Genomic DNA, 26995 nt, shown 5'->3' with positions numbered 1-26995 from the left:
GGAAATTGTCAAGAAAGCAAAGAGAAAACTATGCAGAAAAAGTCCTATTTATTTTAATTCCACTACTGTCATCATGTCTTCGAGCATCTCATCTCCTGCTGGCGGATAGAAGTGATTGGCTTGTTCAGTCCTTTGAACTTGGTTGAAGCTGACAGAGAACGGGGCATAGTCATACGCTTTAATCCCTAATTTTTGCCTGGACCGCCTTTTCAGGTTTTCAGTCCACCAGGATACCCATTTTTGCCCAAGCCGCCTTTTCAGGTTTTCGACTTGCCGGGTGTACATTTTTATATGTTTATCCCTAATTTTTGCCCGAACCCTTTTGGTTCGCCGGGATGCCTTTACTTTTGCCTAGGTACGTCGACCTAGCGGGTCTCTTTTATGCGTAGTATTTTTTAACTATGTCCGCGTTCACAGGATGCGGGAAGTCTTCGCCATCCATCGTAGCAAGTATCATGGCTCCACCGGAGAATACCTTCTTAACCACAAATGGCCCTTCGTATATGGGAGTCCATTTGCCTCTGGGATCCCCTTGTGGTAGAATGATACGCTTGATCACCAAGTCGCCAACTTGATACACCTGTCTCTTGACTCTTTTGTTAAATGATTGGGTCATGCGCTTCTGATATATCTGTCCGTGACAAACAGCCGTAAGTATCTTTTCATCAATCAAATTTATCTGATCGAGCCGAGTCTGAATCCATTCATCTTCATCTAAGCCCGCCTCTTTCATGATTCTTAGAGAGGGAATCTGGACTTCCACTGGTAAAACAGCTTCTGTTCCGTAGACTAAAGAGAAAGGAGTTGCCCCTGTCGAAGTGCGTACTGAAGTGCGATAACCATGGAGAGCAAACGGTAACATCTCATGCCAGTCTTTGTACGTTACTGTCATCTTTTGTATGATCTTCTTGATGTTCTTATTAGCAGCCTCTACGACGCCATTCATCTTTGGCCGGTACGGGGAAGAGTTATGGTGTTTAATTTTGAACTGCGTGCAGAGTTCAGTAATCATCTTGTTGTTCAAATTAGTACCATTGTCAGTGATAATCCTTTCAGGGATGCCATACCGACAAATAAGACTATTCTTGATGAACCGTGCCACCACATTCTTGGTGACAGAAGCGAATGAGGCTGCCTCTACCCACTTCGTAAAGTAATCAATAGCGACGAGGATGAAGCGATGTCCATTAGAAGCCGTAGATTTAATCTCTCCGATCATATCGATGCCCCACATTGCAAAGGGCCAAGGTGCTGTCAACACGTTCAATGGAGCAGGAGGCACATGTACTTTATCCGCATAGATCTGGCACTTGTGATAGGTTCTGGAGTGACGGTGGCAATCAGCTTCCATGGTAGACCAATAATACCCTGATCTCAGAATCTTCTTGGCCGTTGTATGTCCATTAGAATGAGTCCCAAAAATACCGTCATGCATGTCTTCCATAATCTTTTCTGCTTCCTTTTTATCCACACAGCGAAGCAGAGTCGAGTCATGATTACGTTTGTATAACACTCCATTACTCAGAAAGAATTTAGCGGAGAACTTCCTCAGGAATTTTCTATCATTGATGGATGCCTCTTCAGGGTATTCCTGAGCTTCTAAATATCTTTTCACGTCGTGGAACCAAGGTTTCCCTTGTACCTTTTCAGTGTGAAGTTCATAACAGTGTGCTGGTTCATCTAATCGTTCAATAGTAATCCTGGGAGCTTCACCGTCCCATCTGACTCTGAACATAGATGACATGGTAGCTAATGCGTCTGCCAACTGATTCTCCTCTCGTGGAATATGTTCAAATGTAATCTCTTCAAAGTATGGGATTAATGTCATCACCCGCTCTCGATAAGGGATGAGATTTGGATGTTTGGCATCCCATTCTCCGTTGATCTGACTGATTACCAAGGCCGAATCTCCGTACACACTCAAAAACTTGATTCGCCAATCTATAGCAGCTTTGAGTCCAAAAATACATGCTTCATACTCAGCCATATTATTGGTACAATGAAAACATAGTCTAGCTGTGAGAGGCGTATGGTAACCCTCGGGAGAAATGAGTACGACCCCAACACCATGGCCCAATGCATTAGAAGATCCATCAAAGACCATAGTCCATCGGGATCCCCATTTGGATCTTTTATCTGGTTTAGGTTTTTCCTCATCAGTAACAAGCATAACATCCTCATCTGGGAACTCAAAATTCAAAGATTGATAATCGTCCACCGCTTGATAAGCCAAATGATCAGCGAGCACGCTTCCTTTGATGGCTTTCTGGGTAGTATACTGGATATCGTACTCGGTTAAGATCATCTGCCATCTCGCTATTCTTCCGGAGAGGGCAGGCTTCTCGAACATGTATTTGATGGGATCCATCCTAGAAATCAACAAAGTGGTATGATTCAACATATACTGTCTTAGTCGGCGAGCAGCCCAGGCCAAAGCACAGCAAGTTCTCTCGAGCAGTGAGTATCTTGTTTCACAGTCGGTGAACATTTTGCTCAGGTAGTATATGGCATGCTCTTTTCGACCAGACTCGTCATGTTGCCCCAACACGCACCCCATTGAATTTTCTAACACGGTCAAATACATGATTAGAGGTCTTCCTTCGACTGGTGGTATCAGAATTGGAGGTTCCTGGAGATATTTCTTGATTTTGTCAAAAGCTTCTTGGCATTCGTCATTCCATATCATCTCTTGATTCTTCCTCAGTAATTTGAAGATGGGTTTACAGGTAGCGGTCAAGTGGGAGATAAATCGGGCAATGTAGTTCAAGCGTCCCAAGAAACCTCTGACCTCTTTCTCCGTACGGGGAACTGGCATTTCTTGAATAGCTCTCACTTTAGCTGGGTCGACCTCAATTCCTTTACCACTGACAATAAAGCCCAAGAGTTTACCGGATCTTACTCCAAAAGTGCATTTGTTCGGATTCAATCTCAACTTGTACTTCTTCAACCTCTCGAATAGTTTGTATAAATGATCGAGATGTTCCTCTTCAGTATGAGATCTGGCTATCATGTCATCCACATATACTTCTATCTCATGATGAATCATGTCATGGAACAAAACCACCATAGCACGCTGGTACGTTGCCCCGGCGTTCTTTAGACCGAATGGCATTACTTTGTAATAGAAAGTGCCCCATTGCGTCACAAACGTAGTTTTCTCCATGTCCTCAGGCGCCATCTTAATCTGGTTGTAACCTGAGAATCCATCCATGAATGAGAACACCTTGTGTTGAGCGGTGTTATCTACCAGAACATCAATGTGCGGGAGTGGAAAGTCATCCTTGGGACTCGCTTTATTCAGATCTCAGTAATCTACACACATTCGCACCTTGCCATCCTTCTTTGGCACCGGCACCACATTAGCAACCCATTGAGGATAAGAAGTAACGGCTAAAAAACCGGCATTGAATTGTTTCATAACCTCGGCCTTGATTTTCTCAGACATTTCAGGACGCATGCGGCGAACCTTTTGTTTGACGGGACGACAGTCTTCCTTCGTAGGCAGCCGATGCACCACTATGTCAGTATCCAGCCCGGGCATGTCTTCATAAGACCAGGCGAAAACCTCTACATAGTCATGTAACATCTGAATCAATCTTTCTTTGACACTGTTTTCCAAACCTGCTCCTATTTTGACTTCTTTTCTATCCACTTCAGTACCTAGATTTACGACTTCGAGTGACTCTTCATGCGGCTGTATAGTCCTTTCCTCTTGCAGTAATAGTCTGGCAAGCTCTCCAGGGACTTCACAATCTTCCTCACCTCCACCTTCGGCTTGGTAGATTGGATTTTCGAAGTCATAATGAACAGTAGCGGAATTATTATCAATAGGATCCAGAGTGGATACGGATCTGCAATTTGTTATGTGAGTGTGTGTAAGAAAGCATAGCTTGTTTGAAAGACGACAGGAAAAATAAAGAGCGCAATATTTGAATGCGAAAAAGTCCATTGATTTATTGAATATGAATATGCTTATGAAATGACAAAACCCTTAACAAATTAGCTATTGTGCCCCGGGCATAGACACAATGCTTTAAGAAGTTCAATTAAAATTTGCAATACTAAATGGACAATAACAATTACTCCTGACTAAAGGAGATCGGGATAGTGTCTTCAGCCTTCCAATTATTGAGTCCGTCACCAATTGTTAGGAAAACCCAGCTATCCAAGTCACAATCACTGTCAGCGTCTTCTACAGCATTGATTTGATCTTTGACCATCTTCTCAGAGCTAAATCCCAGACCAGATTTATCAGACTTGTAGGGTATGCTGATCAGTTGACCCCAGCCAGTGCAGCCACCATCTTCAACCACAGCTTGAGCGTCCTTCAGGGAAACCATGGCAGGAGGAGCTCGAATAACCTCGGGCACAAGGGGAGTTGGCTTAAGGACAGGACTAGGCGGAGGAACCACTTCAAATGACTGGGACGGAGTCTCGAAGAATTCACCATCCATCTCAACGTATCTGAAGGTATGCACACTACTGACAATGTATTCGTCTTCCCCACACACAGTGACAATCTTTCCCTCTATTGGGTATCTCAGCTTTTGATGGAGAGACGAAGCTACAGCACCTGCCCCATGAATCCAAGGGCGTCCCAGTAAGCAGGAGTAGGCAGGACGAATGTTCATTACATAAAAGGTAGTGTTGAAGACTTGAGGTCCTATCTTGATAGGGAGAACAACTTCACCGTGGACAACACTCTTTGCACCATCGTAAGCACGCACCACAATGTCACTAGGCTTCAATTCAATGCCTTTACAATCCAGTTTATCAAGCACGGCTTTCGGCATCACGTTCAAAGAAGAGCCATTATCGATCAACACATGAGACAAGGTGATCCCCTTACACTCAATGGAGATATGCAGAGCCTTATTGTGGTTCTTTCCTGCTGGTGTCAGGTCAGCATTGGAAAAACCTAGGCCGTCGTCAACAGTCAGGTTCGCAACATAGTTTTCAAACTGATCGACGGAAGTCTCCTGAGGTACATGGGCAGTCTTCAGGAATTTTATCAAGGCATTGGCATGAGACTCAGAAGATAACAACAAGGACAACATCGAGATCTTAGACGGGGTATGCCCCAACTGTTCTACCACATCAAAATCACTCTTGCGGATGATTTTCAGCACTTCTTCCATTTCTTGTTTGGCAACGTCTTCAGTAGTAGCTTCGATCGGTGTCTCTGACGGGGAAGGGTTGACCGGTTCCTTTCCTCGGTTTTCGGGAACTGGAGGTGAGATCTCTGGAGAGAAGATCCTTCCGCTTCGAGTAACTTTACTAGTCCCAACAATGTCATTAGGATTAGCAGAATCACCAACTTGCTTTACGCCATGGATGTAAACATCACCTCCATAGTTCCACGGAATGGCTTTGCTTGAAGAATACGGCACTGGGCCAGGGGCAGTGATGATTAGAGGGGCTACTTTGGGCTCAGCAATAATCCTCACCGGTACTCTGGGAGCAGTAATCTTCACTGGAACCTTGGACCTTGCAATCATAGATACTTCTTCAATAGGGTTTTCCGTCTTAGAAACCCTTTCAAAGAGAATTGTACGATCGTCCATCAGCCGTTGAACACCATTCTTCAATTTCAAACAGTCCTCGGGCCAGAGTATGCAGAGATTACAATCTTCGGTGCAACCTGGAAATAAACCAGCTTGCAATAAATTCCTCTTTATGATCGGGAGAGGAGATGTTAAGTCCGCTACAGTAGTGATGAGAGAATCGTCATCGAGAGCATTAACAGCCTTGTCATGATTAGGCATAGGAGCAGTGATGACATTAGGAGTCTCCGGAGGCTCGAACTCAATTTCCCCAGCGTCGATCATGTCCTGAATCTTATTCTTCAACAGCCAACAATCGTTTGTATCATGCCCGGGGCTATCGGAGTGATATGCACACCTGGCATTGGGATTATAACGAGGCGAAGCAGTGTTGACATTTGCAGGAGGACCTCTGAGAGTGATTAAATTTACCTTCAGCATGCTTTGCAGTGCTTGTGCTAAAGTCATATTGAGCTTGGTAAACTGCCTTCTTGGTCTGTCTTGTCTTTGCTGGAAGTTTTGAGCTGGCGGGGCTGCGATCGTCACTGCTCCAATGGCATGGTCATCATTTTTCTTGTTATGATTCTTTTGACTATACACAGCATTCGATTCATTCTTCCCATGATAGGACTTTTTACTGCTTGTAGAAGTAGCCACCTGTAACTTTCCACTTCGAATGCCGCTCTCCACCCGTTCACCTGTCAGTATAAGTTCAGTGAAACCTGATGAAGAACTTCCCAGTAGATGGCTGTAGAATGGGCCAGTCAGGGTACCCATGAACAGGTCTACTAATTCTCGGTCCGTCATAGGGGGTTTGACCCTGCCGGCCAAATCTCTCCATTTCTGGGCATACTCTTTGAAGCTTTCTTTAGATCCCATAGCCATATTCTGCAGCTGTAGCCGAGTAGGCGCTAGCTCAGAATTATATTGGTACTGTTTATAGAAGGCTGTTGCTAGATCAGTCCAGGTGCGGATGTCAGAACTCTCGAGCTGATAATACCATTCCAACTGTGTGCCAGACAGGCTCTCTTGGAAGAAATGGATCCACAGTTTCTTGTCAGTGGTATGCGGCTGAATCTTTCTCACATAAGCCCTTAGATGCATCTGAGGACAAGACGCACCATCGTACTTAGTGAAAGTGGGGATTTTGAATTTGCGGGGAATGGTCACATCGGAGACCAGACCCAAACTTTCGAAATCCAGACCAGGTGTCTTCTGACCCTCCATGGCTAGCATGCGTTCTTCCAGCAATTTGTACTTATCATCTCTTGGAGAGTACTGCTCATTCTCATACTCTTCATCATCATTCTCAGGGTTAGAGAAATCAGCATTCTCCTCCTCTGAATCATTCTCCGCCCCCTCTTCGGGACCATTCGGGATTCCAAATTTGATTCCCGTAGCCTGTCCTTTACGCCTTCTGCCCGGGTTAATGAAGCTCACAGCTTTCTTGTCCTTCTTCTTTTCGGCCAAAAGAGCCTTCAGTTCCTCCTGCCCCTTGGATAAGCTTAGCATCATCTCCTTGAATTGAGCATTCTGAGTCTGGAGATCTTTGACAGTCTGTTCGAGATCCATTTTTCTGTTTAAGAGGCAGACCGTGAGAATAAGGTCCTTTGGAATACCTGTTATGCAATGTTATGTTATGCGATGCAATGCATGAAATGTTTTCAAGGACTTTTGGAATTTAACTTTGCGTAAATTGCCAACAAGAGAGAAATGTTTATTGCTAATTTTTTTTTTGATCAATATTCATTACAAAAGGAATAATAATACAATGAAAGCTCAAGTCTCCCAGGGGCGACTTCTTTTTGGGCGAAGATATGCATTGAGTCTTCGTTCCTCATTAAGCTGACTGGTGAGCTCTAGTACTTTCTTCCTTTCTGCATTGAACTGAGCTTCGAAAGTATCTCTCTCCTCTCTCAACTGGGTCCAGGATCTTTTCAATTCCTCAACATCAGTAGGCATATCTGGATAAGGAATGATCTGGGAAGTACCTCCTTCGACCTCTGATTCAACAATCAATGGTCCGACTGCAAGATATGGCATGACAAGTTCACGAGCTCTGGCGCGTACCCATCTGAGATAAGGCTCCATAGGAATAGAATTTTTCTTTCCTAAATTGCTTCTTTTCACCATGCCCCAAGCTCGTACAAACTTTTGACGGAGATCTTGAGGGTCATTGTCATAATCGAACGTTGTACCTTGAATAATCATTTCATGTGGACCATCCCTTCGAGCATACCCAAACTGACGTAGGGCTAAGGCAGGATTATAAGTAATACCTCCTCTTATCCCCATGAGTGGTACATTAGGGAATTCTCCACAACAGTCGATGATGATACCATTTTCTCTGAGGTTAGAACACCACCGGATGTCTGAATGGGAGAGTGCCATTATCCTTTGAGACCACTTCAGATTTTGATCATTCTTTAAGACTGATTGAGGAAGGTGCGAAATAAACCACCTAGACAATAGAGGTATGCAGCACATGAGAGTCCCTTGCCTCTTCATAGTACGAGTGTGAAGGGAATGCAAGACATCTCCAAGCAAAGTAGGCACAGGGTTATGAGTGAGGAATATCTTAATAGCATTCACATCTATGAATTGGTCCGGATTAGGGAATAGCACCAAACCATAGATCAGCAATGCTAGAACATCTTCAAAAGCATGGACATTCATAACTTTTAGGAATTCTCGGGCCTTACTTATCAGAAATTTGGCAAGTAAACCTTTCATTCCACTCCTTGTTACCCAATTAGCTTCAATGTCGGACCTTGTCATGTGTAAAGCTGCGGCAACTTCTTCAGACTTTGGCATCTTTTCCAGACCACTGAAAGGTATTTGATCCAGGATAGGTATCCCAAGCAGCTGGGAGAATTCTTCTAATGTGGGTACCAACTGATAATCTGGGAAGGTGAAGCAATGATGCTTAGGATCGAAGAACTGGAATAGGACTCTCATCATATCTTCCTTGAAACCAGTGGTAACTAAGTTGAGAAGATGACCATGTTTCTTGTTGAACTGAGCATGATCGGGGAGTTCTGACACCAAATCCTTGAGTTGAGGAGAGATTGCTACAAGATTGATCCGGATAGTCTTCCTGGAAGCCATAACCTGTTCAACAGAGCAAAGCTAAATTCCTAAGTCCTTGAAATGGTTAGTATGATGATGTTATGATGTTATGATGTTATGATGTTATGATGTTATGCAAGCACAAGCATGTCACACAACAATTATTCCTAGGTTTTAAGGCTTGCATGAGTTCCATAGGTAAGTACCCTCCCCACTGAAGTTTGGTTGGTTCAACCTGTCCTAGAATAGTAACCGGGTTCTAGAAGGATCTCAGATCATCGACCTTTCTTTAAGTCCACTTCAGTGCAACACCAAGTGGTTGACCGAAGCTTCCCTAAAGTCCAATCTCAAAGAGTGTAGTATCGAGTATCAACCAACCTCAGTCGGAACCGAAGCCAGTTATCTCACTACTTTCTAATGGCTAGGATGAGTCAATTAGGGTTCTAAAGGTCTGGTTAATGCTTTGATGACACCACGCGGAAGCCAAATTTTTCCTCAAGTAACATGAGGAACATCAGGACAACCAAAGTGTCACATTAACCGTAGCCACCATTTTAACCATTCCGGTATACGCCGGATAGTCGCGATGATCTATTGCTACTTACCTAAGGTATACTAGATCCGGGTGTAGGATCTTTCACTCAAAGCCCCCTTAAAAGAAGGAATTAAAACATAAATGATTTTTTTTTAAGATGGACCTCTCTTTGTGTCCCCAGCAGAGTCGCCAGTTCTGTCATACGGTGAACTGGACTTTATTGGATTTTTAATCGCAATGTCGCGGTTAGCAAGAGTCGCCACCGACTTTTCTTTTATCCCATAAGGAAAGGTGGAAAAGAACAGGAAAGACCTTAATTTTAAATTCTTAGGTTCGGGAGGTACTTTATACAAAGGGAAGGTATTAGCACCCTTTGTATCCATGGTTATCCATGGGCTCTTAATTGCTCAATCATTTATGTTTGAAAAAAAGTGGTTGAGAAATGTGGGAAAAATGTTTGAAAATGAGAATTTAACTTTGTAATGATTCTTGCATGAATGTATACAAAGTGGTTATCTCGTATAGTTTTTTGAAAGTAGTTTAGAAAAATATAACTCGGCAATGATCCTAGTACGGATGTATGCTAAGTGGTGATTTTCCAAAAAATGTTTGAAAGGTGTGAGGTGTGAAAAGTATTTTTTAGGTTACAAACGAGCAATTAAGGTTATACCTATCCGAGGTCTTTCCGGGCATTTCCTATCCTTATGAGGGTAAAACTGTCCTTACTATTGAGAAGTGAGTAGTTTTATCCTTGGGATGTAGAAGGGTCATCGTAGGGTCGTCGATCGGTCATCGAAGGCAACAGTTGTGAGGATACCTTAGCATTCGAAGGGACTATCATCATTTAACCGTAGGCTACACCGAAGAGTCCTCGAGGGACAAAATCGTATTTTCGAAGGCAACGTCCGAGGGACTATGATGATTTAACCGAAGGGTCTTTGCTAAGGATATCCCCATATTCGCGGGACATGACCGTATTGCGTAATCGTGGGGTAATAAAGAGAGGTCCGATATTATTTATTTAAAGTCCGGATTTTACCAATTAATTAAATAGCCGTAATCAGTTAGGTAATTAGGTCCACAGGAAATCAATGAAATTAATACATTAAAAATCAAGCTTGGTGATTCAAGATGAATCTCCATATTAAACTTAGGTCATCCAAAAGCCATCTCCTCAAGAATGTCCACACCTAAAGCGGCATGCCTAGCCGGTTATTTCTTTGGAAGTATGCTAGCCTTTACATCATGCAACACACGGATTAAAGCATTGAGGCAAAATATAATTGGAAATTGCCCCATAAAATAAATATAACAGTCAGAAATTTAAGCCAAATAGTGCAGAATCATGATTAGATGAACATAAAATGGACAACAAAGAGACAAAACAGCCACTGTCCCGTTCGCCTCTGCTTCGCCTAGCGAAGGCTCAGCGAAGGCTCGCTGCAGGCTCGCCTAGCGATGAGCTAGCGAGCGGCCACGGGTTTGGAATTTGAGAACAGTGTGACCTCTACCTGCGGCATGGCTTATGGCATCCAACACATAATTACATGGTTCAGCATTCACAATATTCAGGCACACTTAAATTAACATGCAAAACTTCAAATACGTTTATGAATTCAATTATAACATCATCCACAAGTTAAGAACATGAAGCGGTACCACATGCCAAATGAGAACACAAAGCGATATCACATGCAGCTTAAGAACCTAAAGAGGTACCACATGCAAAATAAGAACATAAAGTGATAATCACATGCAGATTAAGAACCTAAAACGGTACCACATGCAAAATAAGAACATAAAGCGATATCACATGCAAATTAAGAAAATAAAGCGATAATAGTGATGCAAACCTGTTTGCAATCGAATTGCAACCTTGAATTGGCGAGCCGGATTGAGTTGGGCGGCGGTAGCTTCGGAGCGGGTGAGCGGCCTTCAGGGTTTCCGCCTTCAGAACTCTTTGGATCAGCAGGGTTTCGGTGCTAGGGTTTCCGTCCTTTTCCGTCCGTCTTCGTCCGTCTGTGTGTGTCCTTTTTCGTGGCAGAGGAGCTGGTATTTATAGTGGTAGTGGTGGTGACCTAATGGGCTTTTTCTGGACCTGATGCTTCGCTGGGCGAGTGGCATGCTGAGATATTCGCTAGGCGAAGGAATTGCTCGCCTAGCGAGCAAGCTATTTTGGGCCACTTTGGATTAGGCCTGTTGTGAGCTGGGCTTTTGTCCATTTGATATCAGTGCCTTGCAGATCAAGTCAGAGGGTCTTGAGAAATGCTTTGTAGTATCAATGGGCAAATTTTGGGGTATGACAATCACAGATTCACAAACTCAAGAGTGATGTCAAATATTATGTTTAGGATGATCCATATCTTTGGAAGTTTGGTAGTGCTCAGGTAATTAGGAGATGTGTCCCCGACTATTAGATTGAATCCATTTTGAAATTTTCTCATGCATCTCAAGTCGGCGGACACTTTGGTCCGCAAAGAACTGCAAGAAAAGTCCTTGATTCAAGTTTCTATTGGCCAACTGTTTTTAAGGATGCTTATGAGACTTACCTCACTTGTAAAGAGTGCCAGATAGCAGGTACAAACATCACTCGCAAGAGTGGAATGCCTCAGCAACCTATGCTTTTCTGTGAGGTATTTGATGTATGGGGAATCGACTTCATGGGTTCCTTTCCTGTATCATTTGGTTTCCTTTACATTTTGCTTGCTGTTGATTATGTTTCAAAGTGGGTGGAAGTTATCCCCACTAGGACTAATGATTCTAGAGTTGTTGCAGATTTTGTCAGGTCTAATATCTTTTGCAGGTTTGGAATACCACGAGCTATCATAAGTGACCAAGGCACTCATTTATGTAACCGCACCATGGAAGCTTTGCTCCGGAAGTATGGAGTTGTGCACAGAGTCTTTACTGCATATCACCCACAAACTAATGGGCAAGCTGAGATCTCAAATAGGGAGATCAAACAGGTTTTAGAGAAAATGGTGCAGCCAAACAGGAAGGACTGGAATCGTCGTCTAGAAGACGCACTTTGGGTCCAAAGAACAGCTTTCAAGACACCCATTGGGTTGTCTCCTTATCGACTTGTTTTTGGTAAGGCATGTTATCTTCCTGTTGAGATAGAACACCGTGCTTATTGGGCGGTGAAAAGTTGTAATTTGGAGATGCAACAAGCAGGTATTGAAAGAAAACTCCAATTACAACAGTTGGAAGAGCTTAGACTAGAGGCTTATGAAAGCTCTAGGATTTATAAAGAGAAAACTGAGCACTTCCATGATAAAATGATTTCTAGGAAGGAATTTTCTGTGGGCCAACAGGTTTTACTGTTTAACTCCCGCCTTAAGCTTATGACTAAGAAACTTCGATCCAAATGGATTGGCCATTTTGTTATTATTAATGTTTTCCCTTATGGTGCAGTAGAAATAAAAAGTGCAGGTACTAACAAGACTTTCAAAGTCAATGGGCAGCGCTTGAAGCTATTCCATGAAAGTTCAATGATTGAAGATGTCATCATAGAGGAGCTTTCTTTGGAAGCATCTAACTACCCTACAACTTGATCAGGAGTCTTTCTTTCCTTCTCTCTACTTTATTAGTAATGTTTTTTCATTGAGGGCAATGCTTATTTTAAGTGTGGGGGAGGGGAAATCGTTTGTTTTGTTTGTTTTCCTTGTTCTTGTTAGTGTTTTGTTTGTTTTCAGTCATAAAAAAATAAAAAAATGCATCTTCTTGAAAGTTTTAGGCTATAGACTGACTAATTTGAGATTAGTTTGCGGAGACTTGGGAAAAATTCACAAGATCGGTATCGTCTTAACACTATAAGTCTCCTGCATATGGAAATTGATTCGAATTCTTATTATGTTTTAGCCTTAAATTCTCATTCTTTGACAGCTCTTGAGTAGTTTATTTCAGCAGTCAGCACCATCTCACACACACTCTACGCAGGGAAGCCGATGAATATAAGTGAGTGTTCCAAAAAAGAAAAAAAAAGAGAAAGAAAAGGGAATGCACCTTCTAAGTTTGGTGACCCTCACCCGGTCACTTAACCCAACGGATGTAGAACCTTCAAAAAAATTGAAAATAAGACTCGTTGTCAGTTGGTTTAGCGGTTTCTGGTGCTGAACTTGGTAGGGCGGATTACGGTCCGATCCCCCGCAACTACAACTGAGTAAGTAAAGGGTTATGTCACGTAAGTACTAGAATCCCGTGCAAAAAGGATCAAAGTCACTAACCGGTCGCCTTGCTATGGGTGTGTGGAGATAACGGGCTTAATGTGATTGCGCCTGAATGAAAAAGAGCAAAAAGAAGGATGAGTAAGTTAGACTTTAACATAATAACATGATTCGAGTTGATTTGTGTATTCAGGAGGTTTATGACTGCACAATTATGGATTAATGTTCCTACGATATGCTTAGTGTGCAAGATTAGTACATATCGATGCAAACTTAACCGAAGAAGACTTGTAGCCTAGGATGAGTAACTAATGATGTGTTTGTGTTTTCTTTGTTTTATTTTAAATTTTGCTCGGAGTGCAAAAGTTCAAGTGTGGGGGAATTTGATCAGTACATTTTTATGCACATTATTCTACATTTATACTTATGCATTTCCATGTTTTAGTTTGGTTATTTTTCCCTTTTAATGTGTTTTTATAATTTATCTTATTTTTACACTTATTTGTTTTTCGCAGTTTATTTTCAGCATTAGCAGTCTGCACGAATAAATTCATAACTGGAGCTAGGAGTATCAGATCGATGCGTGCTACCAGTTGTTGGAAAGCTAAGAGAAAGAGCTACGACTTTCATGAAGAAGTAAGAAGCTAATTCGGACTGTAGCATGGTTGAAAAATCCGTTGAAGCCTTCAGCACTAGATTTATATTTTGTGTTGGGTTATTTAGTTTGGGTCTGGGTTATGTTTTGACCAAATTAGGGTTATTCTACTTTTCCTATAACCTAAGCATCCGAAAACAGTACAGGGTATCACTATTCATGAAGATTTGAAAGCTTGTATAAATTCCATGGAGAACTAATCCCTCTGATTCAATCTGTCGTAATTCAAGTTCCAAAACTTGAGATTATTATAATGTTAATTTTAGTTTAATTCCTTTCAATGATATTTTGTGTTCTTGTATGCTTAATTCGATTGCATGAAATATATTGATTCAATTTGGTTGATTGTATGATCCTAACATAGGCACGTCACGTTTGCTTAATTCGTTTTTGTGTCTGATCAATCATGTTTGCTTAATCCATGAAAACTTATCCCGTTTGCTTAATTCGGACAATAGGATCATACATCTCACAAACTTCACCGCACTTGTCATTGAGTTTGTATCCAAATAGGAATAGACAATCTGCTTAGGATATTAAAATTATATTAATCGATGATAGTAGGAACTGAATCGGTAGATTGAATTATTTCATAATCACTTATTTTATAACAACTTATTTCAAGAATTGCTTTTAATAATCACTTTTTCTTAATCGAACACCAAACCAAACAACCCCCCCCCCCTAATTCGATTTACCTTTGAATAATAATACTCAAGAATCCTTGAGAGAACGATATCCGAGTTGAAATTGTCGTCGTACTACGTTTTTGAAAAACACTCGTTTTGACCCGTGCGCGACAGCAGATCAAAGCTCCAAGGCACAGTGGAACACAAAACGAAAACCAGCTGCTAACACAAGCCAACACTCCAACCTACAGAATGCAACACCAAGCGGCAAGATGTAAACGGTGACGCCGGCAACGAGAAATGGAATATCCGACGTCAAAAGGAAAAGCTGCAAGGTTATAACATCCACGCGACAACAACATCAAAATGACGACGATGCGGAACCTGCAAGATATACCAGAAACAATCCACAACAAAACACCATCAAAATACAAGCAAAAGCAAAATGAAGGTGCAATATGTGTACAACAGAACGCAGCCAATGCAACAAGAAAACACAAGTTCAAAAAGCGACATTTGCGTAACTTCTAAAGTGAAGTCCCTGCTAACAATGCTAACAGTTAACCAATTCACAACTAACGGTTAACCAACTTCTAAAAAATTCGGACAAAATGAACTAACAGAACTAACAGGATCTAACAGTTCAGATCGTGTATATATATAGCTCTCACTGCAACTTCCAGGGTTGGACTGGGAACTCCTCACAAACTATCAAAAATCGCTCTGCTTCAATATCTTCAAAAAAACCAACTCTCATCGTTCATCTTCATCTCAAAAATTCCCTCTCAGTTTTTCCAAAAACTTCACTCTCCCTCTCAATCCCTCACATTTTCCCCTTTTGGATTCGTTCGGTGTTCACATCACATCATATCAACATACACAGAGAGAAGGAGAAGAAAAGAAGGGATCGTCGGAGAATAGATAGGGAAGATAGTTCCAAATTTACCTGAGGCTCCATCGTCATCTTCAGTATCATTCTTAGGATCTTGTGTTCTTGAAGATTATCTTCACCATATAAACCTCACAACAATTAGAGCAAGAACAGAGGAGTTCATAAGAGTTTATAAGAAATCTAAAGGAGAAGAAGAGCAATCGAAGAAAACGTAAAAGAGGTAGAGGTCTACCAATTCACAACGGCAGGATTTGAAGGTTTTCAGCTTCGTCTCAATCAACTCACGAACGTCTTCATCTCCAAACGACGCGCTCATATCCAACTTCATCCGCACCGCGACGCGTACGAATCCTGTACGTTATACATTCTGCAATCGACTTTGTGTTCCCGCGTAAGAACAAGTTATTCACTGATTTCAATATCATTTTCGGTTGATTACGATTTGGTATCGAGTTACAAACACGATGACGAAGTCGATTTTGCCGATGATTCTGAATGACGAAGGATGACGTGATGCGAAGCGGTGCGAGCGTGTACGAAGGGATGCGGGCCACAATCACTCTTTCATAATCCATAATCAAACCCTTGATCCAACGTCAAGCAGACTTTTCTTAAATAAAAAACAATAAGCAAAATCTTGATTCAGCGTCAAGCGGCCTTTTCAAATCAAACTCAAAAAGAAAATAAATGACGATTAGGATTGTACGTCACGAGCCTTAAGCAATAAAGAAGGGATGGGACTAGAGCTTTCCTACACTCATTCTGAATGCTTCGAACACGAGATGTTTGGCTCGGTAGTTTGAAGTATTCACCTTTATCCATAGTCTTTAGTGCAATCCGAAATGAATAACACTTTCTCAAAACCTAAAAACAATTCAACGCATTCAAACCTTTTGTTTGAAGTCTTAGGGAGACACAATCAAAAACCCTTTTTCAAGGTAAATAAAATCAACCAAACAAACAAACATTTTAAGCCCACGAACTACGGGGCTCTGATTTCTCACTTCACAAGTGGGCATACGTGGGCACGAAGACCCAATCCTTGGCGAACACACTAATTTAAAATCTACTTCCACTCTGCAAAACCTTTGGCAAGCAAACATTCGATAAACAATACACACTTAAGCGCAAACATCCTAGATGGTTCCCATGGAGTACCATGGATGTGAGGGGTGATAATACCTTCCCCTTGCATAACCGACTTCCGAACCTATTTATGGTTGCGACGACCATTCTTTGGGGTTTTCTCAATATTTTCCCATTCCTTTGGAATAAATAAAAATTGATGGCGACTCTGTATTTTTCACGTAGCGACATAGGGCCACCTCCAAGTTCCTCGGAGCTTTTGCAATTGGCTTCGAAAGCCAAATTATGATCAACCTCACCCTCTAAGGCCAAGTTTATTCTATTTTCAACCATATAAGCTGAAATCCGAGCGCCTGATCTTGACTGAACAATCATTCTCATCGACCATTGTCCATCCCGTAGAGGGTAGACTCCCTTCTTCGACAGGCACATTCCCTACCTGCTCATTGTCCCAAATAAACCCATAGTTTGGGTGTAGGTTCAGTGAGAAGGTGGAATCTCTCTCGGAAGTACATACCTCCTATGCAACATAGCATGACGGTATCTTCTCCAAGTTCCTATCGAAGTCTTTTCTTCCGACCTTGCCCACTTTAGCTTTGTAGTAACTTAGGTCGACTTCTATGTTCTCGACGATACTATCTTCCCTCTATATCGCGACTCTTTGGTGCAGCTTTGAAGGCACCACACCGATTTTGTGTACCCACTCGCATTCAAGTAGTAGGTTATAATTAAATTGGACTTGATGACCATGAATAACGTTGGCCTAGAAGTTGAGCCAACTGATAGGTCTACCTGGATTACACCTAATATATTGTTGGTCTTGCCCTTATAATTGGACAACACCATATTATAGGGCTTAAGATCTTCATCGGTCTTTCCCATTTTCTTGAATAGTGAATGCGGCATTAAATTAACTATCGCGCCTCAATCTATGAACATTTTATTGACGGGCATGTCATCTACCTTTGCCCTAATAAATAGCGGCTTCAAATGATACATCATTCCTGGATCAGGCCTTTCAAACTTAGCCTGTTGTTCTTTGATCACACCATTATTCATGACGTAGTAACAAAGAGGCTTCTAGTTATCAGCCTGGTTTTGTACGAAGTCATCTTCAGCCTCAGACACTTCAGACAACCTATCATATTCAGCTGGCAACATTGAGACTATGCCACAGTTAATCTGTAATTCATCCTCAGACCCTTCGTCGAAGTTATCTTCGACCATTTCATCATCTGATTGGAGTGTGTACTCCGACTCTTTATCCTCTGGATGAGGAGTATAGTGGGGCTCTTCCTCCTCAGACTGGGGAGTGTATTATGGAGTTTCGTCCTCAAACTCTATAGAGTATTCGGGCATCTTCGCCCTCACTCTTGGTGCCCCTTTGCCCATGTGGGCTTCCTTCAAAGATGGCTTTTGAGTGACTGTCGGCTTGTCCTTCTCATCGAATCTCTTCGAGTAAGGCTTCCTTTAAGCCTTTGATGCAGATGTATTGTACTTCACCTTTGGGGCATCGTGCTTTGTTACGAAGGTTTCCCTTTCAACCTTCTTTTTTTATTGATGACGCCTCCATTGGGTATGCATCATGGGATTGTTGCTCTTGTAGTTTGGAGGGACATGAGATTTTCGACACTTTATTCCCATTGTGATTCGGCATCCCCACCTTAGGGTCGACCTCCTTCCATTTTTGGGTGATTTGCCTCTTTCTTATTTAAAGGCTTCACCCATTTCTCCTTAGGTGCATTTGCTGGTGGTTGGAAATTCCTCTGTCTAGGTTGTTGAAATTTCCTCTTATATTCTTCATTTCTACAAGGTCTACCCCCATTGTTTGGGGTAAACCTAGCAGTTTGACACTCACCTCATCCTCTTCTAGGGTTGAATCTTCCTGCGCCCTCTAGCTTATTTGTTGCTTCTTCATCAAACACGACACTATAGCATAAACAAAGAATCGTCTTGGACTCGTTGAGCTTGTAGCGCTTAGGGAAATCAATTAACCCCTCTTCATATCGAGGGTACATTGCTTGCATGTCAGAATAAGTGACAACAGAGATATGTTCACCCTTGTCAACTTCTATGTTGGAGCCCTTAGCAGCTTCAACCATCAGAATCTCCACAGGCTCAGTATAGTGAGCATCTTTTGTCTGCGTGGGATTTGAGTCCACCTTCATTGACGAATTTGGCTTTTCGCCAAATTGTAACCTTCCATCTTTCAGAGATTTTTGAACCAAATCCTTGAAAAACGCACATTGAGAAGTTTTATGACCTAGAAAATTATGGTACTTAAAAAAAACCTTTCTTCTTTCTTTATTCTAAAGGAGGAGTTTTTAGGCCATGTGGCACTATAATTTGTCCATCTGTAATCAACGAGTCAAATATTTCATCACATTTTGTAATATCAAACGTATAAGTTCTAGTGGCGAACTTCTCATTTTTTCTGGTCTCAACAAGGTTTTTTCCCATTCAATGGTTTCAACAATTTACACACATAAGGGGGTCCTGGCTTAAGTTCAGCCACGTTGACATCGTCCTCTTCAAAACAATCATCTCCTACATCAGACATGTAATCATTTGCTTTTATATAAGTGACTTTTTCCTTTCTAAGGTATTTATTTGTTCTAGTTTTTTCAGCTTTCAAACGTTCGACATGGAGAACCCTACCTGCCAATTGTGTCATGTCCCTAAGATATTGAGTATCTAATTTCTTACTAATTGAATAGTCCAAGCAACCAGCGGGCATTTTGACCAACTCATGTTCATAAACCTAGGTCAAACACCTTGCCTTGAGAAGTCTAAATCTATTCAAATATCCATCTATCAACTCATGGAATTTTCGCCTAACACTAGCCAACTCCTTCAAACTGATTTTCGATTATCCCATGTAAAAAAATTCGTGGAACAGACTCTCCAACTGATTCCATGATTGGACAGAGTATGGAGGAAGAGTTGTAAACCAAGTGAAAGCATTCTTAGCTAGAGAGTTAGGGAAATATTTCATCTTTAATTTCTCATTATTAGCAATGTCGTCATGCTCAGTTTGGTATCGGGAGACATGTTCAACTGTCAACTCATTGTGTCTCCAGCGAATTTGGTAAACTTTGGGACTTTCCATCCCTTGGGTAACTCCGCTTGTCGAACTTATTCTGACAAAGGGGATATAAAATTAGGTCTGTGGAGTCCCACATTGAGGCCATCCTGGGCCAAAATTTGCTTGACCACGTTTGTTATATTGTTGTGTCCCCCAAAATTATTCTGACGGACATGCCTAAGCACTTGGTCAGCATTCTGATTTCTCTGCACCATCAAATTCCTAGGGTTATTTTGTTCTATTTGTTCTACCTCTTCCCCATTTATAGGAGGAACAGGTAGTTGAAACCTTTGGTTTTGGCCTACAATGACTTGTGTTATCCCATTCTCGGGGGTTTCGACCTACCTAATATTTGATATTTGAGGAGTAGGTTGCGCATGTACTGGAGGCGTGTCGAATAAATCATCAATTTTCCCCATTTAATTTGCCAATACTTCATAGGTCTGATTTATATTTGCAATCAAAGGGTTGAAAATGGTTCCCGTTTGTTGGGTAAGAGTGTTGACTATTTCTAATTTGCTCTTGTTCATTTGTTGCCCCATAGCCATCATAGAGGACGTATTTAAAGATGATGTAATTTGAGGCATATAACTTATCCCTTCTGGTCGCGTCATATTGTTTATGGTTAACGTTGAGGCATTATAGGGATTGTATAGTGGCGTTTTTGCCACTACATTGTCACTAAAGGTTGGCATATTCGTCCGAAGGCTAGCCATCATCTATGTTGGCATACCATAAGGGTAGTTTATTCCACTTGGTGGCATTGAAAACCTGAATAAAGGTATCGCAATTGCAGGGTTAATAAGGGGATTCCCTTATTACAGTTGGGGAGTTGCTCCTTGTGACAATATTGTTGTGGTTGGCGTCGTTGACACCACCGGAGTCGTTGTCCTAACAGGCATTGAGGCAACAGGTTCTTCAATCGTTGATGCAGTTGGTTGTTGTACTATATTTTGAGGATTATTATGGGGATTGACATTATCTACAAGAGGACGTGATATTTTGGACAAAGATTTACCAATTCTTAATCGCATGCAAACTACCTAGAAAAATTCATGAATATAGAACAAGTTTATAAGAGAAAATTATGGATATCTGTGAAAGATATGTAATTTAGCACATGTCCCATTGGAAATGCCAATTTGTGTACATGGAAAATTGGTTAAAAAAAAACGCTAGTCTCTTAATTAAAGGTTACTTGCAGGATCAACTAGTGAATCCTAGGATATAGTGCCAAAAAAACGTCACTTTATAGTTTTCCTTTGGTAAATAGCCTACTTTCGACTTGGTCGAAATAATAATTTAAAGTGTGTGAAAGATGCAGACTTCGACGGTGTTGAAAATGTAAATAAAGTAACAAGAATTGAAAGTATAAAAGAAATGTATTTGAATGAAACTAAAAACAAATTGGTAAGTCAAAGTAAAGTGAATTTTAAAGACTTTGCATTGAAGATAAAAGATGGTGTTTCATTGTTCATACATTCTCTCAGCCATGATTTTTTTCTCTGAACACCGATACTTCGAGTTTTAAGTGAGATTTTGTAGTATAATGAACACACCAAATTTCTACAAATGAACTCCTATATATACTAGTACGAAAATAACTGATCCTAACGTTCTTATCTTCAGTGTTCGCCACGTGAAGACTTGCATGTAGCCCGCCTCTGCACTCTCTCCATGTGTCCTTCAGAAAGAGACCCCAAGATAGTTATTCATATTTGAACGTAACATCTACATGCCTAAATAACTGCTTATTCGATGCTCATAATATTGTCGAAACTCCACGTGGTGGAAATGTTTCTACAACATTTCAAAAATACTAAGTTCCAAATCTCTTCGACCCAAGACTCCTCATAGGTACACATCATCAGTGTACTTGTAACTTTGACTTTGTTGAGATTTTTGTCCTTGCCGAAAATCCCAGCTAACATAAGGTCCTAAGTACATTATCTTGACCTGACCTGAAGTATGTTGATTTGGTATTTTTTTTAAAGATATGGGTTTTGCTAACCTATTCGACATTTAGAGCTCCATGGGGGTTGCCATCAAAATGGAGGTCAAATGTGTTTATTTGGCATGACCAACATTTAGAGTCCCATGGGATTGACGTTAAATAGAGGTCAGAGGCTTTTATTTTGCATGACCAATGTTCCGAGCCCCATGGGGTTGACGTTAAATGGAGGTTAGAAGTTTTTATTTTGCATGACCGACGTTAAGAACCCCATGGCGGTTAACGTTAAATGGAGGTAAGAAGCTTTTATTTTGCATGACCCGACCGCAATCGATTATGTCTAAGGCTTCTAGTTGCTTGGACTTCAATTTAAGGCTAGAGGTTTCAATAAACTTAGCCCGACCGTAGTCGATTATGTCATTGGCTTCAAGTTTCTTGGACTTTAGTTAGGCTAAAGGTTTATTAAATGTTACCCGACCACAATTGATTATGCCAGAGGCTTCAAGTTGTTTGGGCTTTAGTTAGGCCAGAGGTTTTATTAAACGTTACTCAGTCGCGACCGATTATGCCAGAGGCTTAAAGTTACCTGGACTTCAATTTAAGGTCAGAGGTTTCAATTAACTTAGTCTGGCCGTAGCCGATTTTCCTTGTGTGGTGGTCTTCGTCGTTTTCGGTCCCTACTTTTATTGGAGGATGAGTCTTTGCTCGGTCTTCGTCTGACTACTACCTTAAATAATTCTAAAAGCTTTAGAAAAACGGAAATGTCTCCTGTTCGCATAGGGGAAGGAGCAACACTCATTGCCTAAAGTAAGTTCTAAAATAATTTACAAACGACAGAAAAACTAATTCGCCTTAAATGAAACAACTAACAAAGTGTAAATTTGGGTTTGTGATGCATTTCGGTCGAGGTGGAGATATTATTTGATAGATCCTTGCTTTAAGCTTTGTTATGTTTGCTCTTGCCTACCTTGATTATATGGTGTGACCTATCTTACGAGTATCATGTCAAACTTTAGTTTCTTACTGCTTGCGGCTGCAAAATCTTAGGCCTGAGAGTGTTAAGCTATTCAACTCACACATTTTGAGCCAAGAAAATGAATGACCGGGATAGTAGTATTGTGAGCTCAAATGTTTCTAGGCATCCAAGACCTTCTGAATACATTTCTTTTCAAATGGCCTCCAAATCCAGCATATACTCCAATAACAGCAAGAAAGAAGAGGCAGTTTGCTGCCTTTGCCTTGTGAGGTACCCTTGGCTCTTGGCCAATGTCAATTCTATCTTATCACAATAAAATTGTCGCATTTAAGCATAGATGGATAAATAAAGTTCAAATACTCTCTTATATATAACGGTATCGGTGTCCTATATTTTAACATTATCGGTGTCGGAGTATCCGTGTCGGACACTGTGCTTCATAGTACAAAACAAATAATTTTTCATTAGCCAAAAAACTTGTCCAATGACCAGTACTAAAGTATAACACGAGTATAAACAACTACATAAATAAAATCAATGCATTGTTCTGTTTCAGTAACCTTCTGTTGAGCTATAGCCTCCTATAACAGAACTGCTCGTGAATCATGGTTAAGGCTTCACTGACGAAGACATTCCCGTTTACCTTCCCTTTTTGGCTCTGACGGTAAACTTTGCATTATTTTATGGCATTTCCCAGCTGCTTGTGTAATCTCCCTCTTTTGGTGCAAATCTATCAGTTATAGATACCATAGCACATCCTGCTAAAATAATTGTAAGATATATAGCCTTGATTGTTATTTGCATATCAGTCGCAAGTGCATCGCCTTTGTGGATTTGACCTGCAGTTTTACATGCTTGTAAGTTGTATCCATAGACTCAATATCCTCCGGAGATGAATATTCTATTCCTGCAATATCACAAGGTGTGTAAACAACTCTTCCATTTAATATGAAATTGAATAAACTATGTTTAGGTCAAAGTTGATCCAATGAGATCAATCTCAGAACCTACTTCCGGTATTACATTTTTTTAAAAATAACAAATGTTAGAATCGAATAGAATGAAACCGGAAAACTTATGTGCATAGAAGCTACCGCCATCCATAGTTCTGTCGGATAGAAATTCGGATTCGATCTCCATTTAAGAAGTGTATCTCCTCCACAACAGGGTCGTCATTGCAATTTTGTCACGGAGCCCCTTCTAGAAGGTTGGGATGAACTTTAATTCAATCATCTACATCAACTAAATAATTTCATCCATCGCCATTCATTCCAATTTCCGCCGAAGACCGCCAATTAATTAATCGGACAATTGCAAGTGAACTCCTAGGATTGAATGAAGAAGTTATCAAGAAGACATGTAGTTTGTCTTTCAAAACTTGCAAGTCAGCAAACTTTTAAGACCTGCGCCATAGCTGTGTGACTCGGTATATCCCTGCATTATTCCATATAGTCGCCACATGAACTGGTTTAGCCTATGTATTATTTGGTACAAACTATCGCACAAACCTTAAAAAGTTTCTTCATCACAATATGTCCATTATTTTGCCCACGGTGTGATATTTCAGATTGCCCAGTTAATTCAAGCCATTGGTGGGTATAGTATATCACCGTGTCATTATCCTCTTGGCAAAACCAATTCAGAAGAAAATTAAGCATCGCCCTGACACATGAAGTTCTATTAGAAATTGAATCTCTTAGTAAATGTTGAAACACATCCAGCCCATGATGCTGCAATGATTCACTGCTCTACAAATTAATTTCCTCAGCTCTTCTTTTTACACCTATGAGACGTCTTTTCGATCTTTTGTGGGCGATTTGTGTCTTTTAACCTTATGCGTAGTAGTTCCATGTCCATCCTGTAATGACTCCTTATTTTTTCCACCGTCTGAATAAATAATGGCATTGCAAGATTGGGATGAACTACTACTACTAGCAGGAGGAAATTTGCAGCTTTGACTAATCTTTTTACCACTTTAAATAGATTCTGCCTTTGCATAACAACCAATTTTTGACCCATTGTCTGCCCTTTCTGTAGAGTGAGACATCATCTCCTGGCTATCACCAACATGATAGTCTCTGTTTATATATTCTGAGATGACCTCAGCCATTAGACCTGGATTTGGAACAGATTCACCAGTCTGTCCCTGGTTTTCAGCATCTTCTACACTGTGTTCCATTTCACCAACAACATTATGTGTTCTGTGTACAAATATATCTGCCCCATGGATTTCAGCTTCATGACTAGCACACATTCCAACGCTCCCTCGACTAATGCCAAGGCTATTTCCATCTCGAGTATGAGCAGTCACAATTTCTGCATTAAAAATTCTATCCCCATTCTTCTCAGGATCTTCCAAGGACCCGGATAGCTCTCAGATCTGATTCGGTCGAGTTCTCCATTAACAATAATCTGTTTTTGATCAGTGTTCAAGACAACTTCTCTGTAAAGTTCTTCCACAACAAGCATTTCATTGAAATATGGATAGGATGCTACGAAAAGTTCAACTTCTTCCTTCACTCTGTCAGATATTTTCACTTTCTTAACAAACCAAAAAACTAGGCACATTACATTTTGGATAAAGTTCAGCAACTTTTGTCGTAAAGCCATCGTTACCGCAGTTACTACGGGCAGCGGTGTAGTTTGAGCTAAGTTCTGAACCAGTATTAATATAACATCGAATTAGGAGTTTGGCCAAAGTCACCATACACGACTGCGTCTCCAATGCCATGTTCAAGTTCTCGGTTCATTCTTCAGCAGTTGCAATGTTGGCTTACACGGCGGGCAAAATCATGGGCATACCTTTCAGAATTGTATGCTGCATACCCTTCATTACATTCCGGGAGTCACTCTACTTATAGTTGCTGAATCAAGTGATCCTAATCACTAATTGAATAAAGCTATTGTCACCGACAGTGCTGTCGTGTAGAGCTTCGCGTGACATAATGTTACCGAAAACGTCGAGATGGTGGATGTGTGACCTTAACAACGTTCATAGATTGTAAGCTTTGATTTGCATGAGAGGTTAATTGGGTTGAGTTTCCGGATTGAATCTTCATTGATGAAATTCTGCTCAGTTTCTTCTAGGATCCCTATAATTTTGCACAATCCTTTCTTCACCGATCTGTGGCCTCCGGTAAAATTCCAGGCTTATTGACACTCTCGATTGTGGTACTACCAATGTCTCTCACTTGAAACTTCCATTGTTGGGATATTTGAACTCATCATAGAGTGATTCTTTTTAAGCAATCAAACATGTTCAGTAACACAAATTTCCATCATTCACACAAAGCACATTCAGAATTCATAACAATATAGATTTATTGTATACAAGACATTTAATCAAATACCTTCTAAAAATAGACCATACAGAATAAAGTTTATTCAATTTCAAGGCTCACTGCTGCACAAGGTAAAATCAGAAAATTTCAACAGCTTTCAAGTTATGAATTAAAAAGGAGGGACCAAGTGGAGACTTATCTTTAGTCGGCGACGTCACTGCAGCTGTTCAACTTCTTCCTAGCTGACTCAGACCTTCAAGGCGAATTCGTGTTTCCCTTTTAGACATCAGTTTGCAAAGTATACTCGCCGCCGTCAATGTCGCCGGGTAGGTTTCCCTCTTCTGAGAAATTGAAGCCGAGTTGATTCCGACAATGGAGATCTCACTATCTGTTGGGGAGCTGCGATTGACCCTCCTAGAAATGAATCGAAGCTCCTCATAAACATATTTCGTTCGGTATGCATTGTCGGCAACATTGAGATGCAACAAAAATCTCTGATATAAACCTTCCATCATTGTTATATGTATTCCTTGAAATTTTGGGTTCACGTTATATTCCCAATTGTCACCGAATGGAGATTTCGTAAAGGTTGAACTTTGGGTATACTTGGGAAATTGAGAATTAATATGCTACATATGATCCTTATTTAGATTTGATTATGCGGCGCGGAAAAGTTTTATCAGGACCCCACCACAAATGTTCTTGTTAAAATATTAAAAGAGTGACTTCCCCGGTATTAAATACAGAGTTCCTTAAACAAATGGTTGGTGTGTCTCTAAGGGTAGGGGATTCACAGCCACCATTATTGGTGGTTCAAAGTTTCTGACACCTTCTCTCCTTTCTATCTTATTCATTATACTGGTTCCCCTTTCCTTTTGGTCTTAAGACCTATATATATTATCAGCCTCCCCCTCTGTCTGACTAGTCATAACAATTGTGTTTTATGGTCATCATAAACATTATTGTTAATTATTTGTAACAAATTTAATAAGTATTTGTAATCGTTTATGATCATTAGTGATATGTAACATTTATTAATCGCTCTGTAATGATTCTCGATCCTTAGCTTGTCTCTTAATTGTTTAAGGAATTCGGTCTCCCGACATCAGCGGTCGGCCTATGTGTGT

At 40.9% G+C, this 26995-nt stretch overlaps 1 long non-coding RNA gene across 1 annotated transcript; it reads right to left on the bottom strand.

Moving 5' to 3' along the window:
• Positions 1-22933: 22933 nt before the first annotated feature.
• On the bottom strand, positions 22934-26765 carry LOC127127819 (uncharacterized). Its single transcript, XR_007805472.1, has 2 exons — positions 23655-26765; positions 22934-23494 (listed from the first exon to the last, which is right to left on the bottom strand). It is a non-coding gene; the product is annotated as an uncharacterized LOC127127819 (long non-coding RNA).
• Positions 26766-26995: the final 230 nt, after the last annotated feature.

This window comes from Lathyrus oleraceus, chromosome 3, assembly GCF_024323335.1.
Source record: "Lathyrus oleraceus cultivar Zhongwan6 chromosome 3, CAAS_Psat_ZW6_1.0, whole genome shotgun sequence".
NCBI classification, from domain to species: Eukaryota; Viridiplantae; Streptophyta; class Magnoliopsida; order Fabales; family Fabaceae; genus Lathyrus; species Lathyrus oleraceus.
Note: the sequence above shows the minus strand (reverse complement) of the source record. Positions and strands in the feature narration are given on the sequence as shown.